Below are 5000 nucleotides of genomic sequence, written 5' to 3'. Positions count from 1 at the left end.
TCAGCTATGGAATTAATGTATGAGCGTGACACTTGTGACGTAAAGAAAATAGTGTTTTGTGACATAACAGAAACATTTCTACGAAACTATATTAAAATGAAAAAAGAATATAGATAGATTTCTATGAGTCGTTCTGATTATAATTATTTATTTTTGAAAAACCAACTTACAGCCACTGAATTATAAGTGGTTTGCCATATTTATAGGTAAATGTGCACTGAACACATACCATGATATATATATAAGTAAAATTCAAATTTTGATATATCTTTTTATTTAAACGTGAAAAAAAAAAAACAATTAGATGCTGAAAACGTACACAGTAAAACAATATGTTTTATTGCCACATTGATTATTTATATGTAACGCAAATTAAAGAAAAATATATTTTCGGGGTTATTTATTTATGTTGGTAGTGTAGAAGAAAATGTATGAATGTTTTTTAAGAAAGGTGTATTAAAAAATGGAGAATTGATTTAAAAAAAAGGAAGGCGGTGGTTAAATCATCATTGTAAAATGATCTTATGGTTGTCAACGGGTTAATCAGATTTATTTGTAAGAAAATTGCGTTAAAATAACTTAAACGTAATACAGAAATGAACGATGTAAAAAAAAATGCAGAAAGTATTAACAATTGTTTATTTGGATAATTTAAATGCGAAAAAAAAAAAACAATCGGGACACTGAAAACGTACACAGTAAAACAATACGTTTTATTGTTGCGTTGATTATTTGTTTATGTACGCATACACAACCGGAAGTAGTAAACCAGATGTTGGGTTTTTTGGGGGGGTTTTGGGGTTTTTTTTTACACGGTGGTCACCACTTATCAAGGCCCAGAAGCCACTCAGGGATAAGCGTTATTGCAAGTACAGTACGTTAGTGTGGAGATTTGATGAAGTGTTTACTTAAGGGGGCGGTTCATTAGGAATTTGTTAACGTTGGACTTGAAGACATCCAAGTTGTAGTCAGGTGGGAAGCAGGCAGACGGAACAGAGTTCCACAGGCGTGCAGTTCTAAGAAAGAAGCTTTGTTCATGGAATCCGCGTTTTGATTTAGGCACAGATAAAGAGTGGGGGAAATTTTTCACAGTGGATTCAGCTAGACGGGTGTTTTTCGTGAAAGATTGGCGAGGGGGGACCAGAGATTGGAGCTCAGACGAGCACCTGCCATGGAAATAACGATAAAACAAAGATAGGCTTGCAACGTCTCTTGTGTGGGAGAGAGGTTGCAGGGTAGAGAAAAGGGCATCCCCCACTAAGCCATGAAGTCTGTTTTGTACTCTGTCAAGGCAGGATAGGCTGTTTTTAGCAGCTCCTGCCCAGATGTGGCAGCAGTATTCCATCCTTGGACGTATTTGGTTTTACAACACTCATTACAAGGTCATTTGAGTTTTATAATTATATAGATTTTAGGTTGAGAAATAAGTACTTGTGGAATTTTTAATTTTGATTTCAAGTGATGTATTTTCAAATAAATTGCGAAAACATAGTTTAAAGCGGGCGAAGACAGGGCTGTAATCCTTGAATTCGTTCAAAACGTATCGCAAAAACAAAAAACATTTAAGTAAATTGCGATATATAAAAACAGTCATGCGAGATGGACGGGCCGGCTAAGAGTTTAGGCTCCTTACAGTGGGGGTCCCGATTTCGAATCTCGGCTAGATTCAGCCACTCTGATGAGTCGTAAACAACAAAACACGTGTCAGTGGATAATGATATTTTAAAAGCAATATATATGCCACTCCCCATATAGGAGTACCAAATTGGTTAAAAGGAAATTAATTCCCAACTCGCATTTAGGTAAAAACGCACTTTCATAAATAATTGAATTCGTTCAAAACATATTACAAAAACAAAGAATATATATATAAGCCTGACGAATCCTATAGTGGATGAAACGCAGAATATTCAGTGTAGCTTAATCGCCATATATATTTTATAAATTACTATATATATATATATATATATATATATATATATATATATATATATATTAGCGATGGGGGACAGTTCCAATATTTTTACCGATTCCGATACAATTACCGATTCTTTATAAATCTCTAAATATTTAACTATATTTTTTTAATATTTTATTTATATTTTTTTATATCTTATTTATATTTTATTTATATTTTATTTATATTTTTTATATTTTATTTATATTTTTTATATATATGTTTTTTGTAATATGATAAATATTGAAAATCAATAAATATCGAAAATCAATAAATATCGAAAATTAATAAATATTTAAAATCAATAAATATTTAAAATCAATAAATATTTAAAATCAATAAATATCGGAAATCAATAAATATCAATAATCAATAAATATTTAAAATCAATAAATATTTAAAATCAATAAATATCGAAAATCAATAAATATTTAAAATCAATAAATATTTAAAATCAATAAATATCGAAAATCAATAAATATCAAAAATCAATAAATATTTAAAATCAATAAATATTTAAAATCAATAAATATCGAAAATCAATTAATATCAAAAATCAATAAATATCGAAAATCAATAAATATTTAAAATCAATAAATATTTAAAATCAATAAATATCGAAAATCAAGATTTAAAAAAATCTGATTAAAGAAGGTAGTTCGATTTTGACCAAAGTTAACACTTTAATACAACCTAACACCACAGGTACATTTGAGAAGTTTTAACACCGCACCAGCAAAAAGGCCCACCGTATAAAATTAACAGTAGGTTCTTTGATAAGACAGGAGCGCGTTCAAAATGAATGTTTCTGTTTAGAGCACGATTGAACCCTTATACTTGACTTTTTCATTTTAAACTTTTGAGTGAAGCCATTATTTACAGATAATTTTATGAAATCAACAGTAGATTCTCTACAGTGCAATGTAGACTACAAGGTATTGTGGCCTAAGTCACTGCGGGGAGGCATATGAAGCTTCATCCCGATACACTCCGGGACGTGGGTGGGGCCTAATTAGAGCAGGCAATCAATCGATTTGATTAAAACATGGACCATTTCACTGATCTCGATGACAATAAAAAAATATGGGCGGGTGAAACAGTTGTTGATCCTTATTTAATCCCGGGCAGCATCGGGTCTCCCTGCTAGTTTAAGATAAAGTGCAATTTTTGGGATTGAAAATAGTTGAAGGTTAAATAAGACGATGAACTGCCCGATGGAAGAGCAGGAGGAGGAGGAAGAAGGAAGAAGAAGAAGAAGAAGAAGAAGAAGAAGAAGAAGAAGAAGAAGAAGAAGAAGAAGAAGAAGAAAATTGGTCGTCAATTTTATGTTAGAAGTTGTGAAGGATTGAGGTCATAATGAGGTGAACGATTTTGAATTGGTTCGATTCCAAGACTTCAACACGAAGACTGGGAGAAGATGTATTTGCAATGAATGTTTCAGCAGTTGGTGCTCATCAACCAATTAGGGAAAAAAGGTGGATTGTGATGGGGGGGGGTCATAAAGAAAGCTATCTTGTTTTATGGGCACACTGTGTGTCCGTGTATGTGTATGTGTGTATGCGCGTGTGTATGTGCGTGTTTATGTGTATATAAGTGTGAGCGTGTGTGCGTGTGTATGCGTGTATGTATGCGTGTGCATGCGTGTATGCATGTGCGTATGTGTATGTGCGTGTGTGTGTGTGTATGTGTGTGTGTATTTGTGTGCGTGTATGTTCCGTCTGCCTGCTTCCCACCTGACTACAACTTGGATGTCTTCAAGTCCAACGTTAACAAATTCCTAATGAACGGCCCCCTTAAGTAAACACTTCATCAAATCTCCACACTAACGTACTGTACTTGCAATAACCCTTATCCCTGAGTGGCTTCCGGGCCTTGATAAGTGGTGACCACAGTGTAAAATATATATATATATATATATATACATACGAGCAAACAGTTAATAAAACATGTTAAAAACACTTTGAAAAAGAGTTAAAAACATTTAATCTGAAAAGGAAACACTTGATAAGTGGATAGTCCTTAATCCGCGGAGTTTCAAAGAAATACTTTCCTTCTCATCAGAGGGTAGGAATTAGCAAAATGCGGGATCGGATTTTGCATGCAAAAGTATTTGATGAAACAACAAGTAAGTCAAAGATCTTACTTGATAACCAAAAGTGAAGCAGAGGGAATAGGGTGAAGAAAAAGGTGATTTCACGTGAATGGATAGTCTGGTGGAAGATAAATAATCCAGTGACGGTAAAATCCAAATATATAACTTCAAGAAAGTTAATTGAATTTCCATAATTTGAGGTTGTTATTTTTCAGAGATAAGTTAGCTAGTGAAGTACAACGAGATTAATACAAAAGTGCTCAATACCGAGGTAGAGCAGGGCATTCTTTTAATTTGTTTTTACATAAGCAGTAATGTGTTGCTACACAGTCATGAGCATGTTTCAGTCTTCTAGTATTTAGTAATTCACGATCTCTTCAGGCAATCACGCTTACATTAAGGGAATCAGTATCAGCGTGTATATCTACCTGTGGAGGATGATCTATCGATTTTAGCTTTACTGATATTTTTAAAGCAATAAATGTTTATTATTTTATCATTATTACGAGCAATGGAAGATTTTGGTTTAAACAAAATCAAATAACAAAAAGACAATTAAAAGAATCGTTTTGTCATCGGAAAATAGACACCATTTTTTTTTATTCCGGTACCAATTCTTCCAATTCTTCCAATTTTTTAAATTCCTGATTCTGATTAGTCGTCCCAACACTAATATATATATATATATATATATATATATATATATATATATATATATATATGAACAAATGATTAATAAAACATGTTAAAAAACAGGCTCTGTCAGTGGGGCATTAGAATACGCCGACTGCCCCCCTGCAGAGGGTAAAAGAGCCCCTCAATGGGGGTCCTGGATATGACCTTAAACTATATCCAGTGGTGAGGCCCCAGCTTGTGGGCTTTGGGGAGTGTGGAGCCACCCTTTAATTACCATTGCTCCCAGGTCCACTCTGACCCGGAGTGGTAGTACCT

Source organism: Euprymna scolopes, chromosome 36, assembly GCF_053919585.1.
Source record: "Euprymna scolopes isolate OS-2025 chromosome 36, ASM5391958v1, whole genome shotgun sequence".
Taxonomy (NCBI): Eukaryota; Metazoa; Mollusca; class Cephalopoda; order Sepiida; family Sepiolidae; genus Euprymna; species Euprymna scolopes.
The sequence above is the reverse complement of the archived record's forward strand: the minus strand, read 5'-3'. Positions refer to the sequence as shown.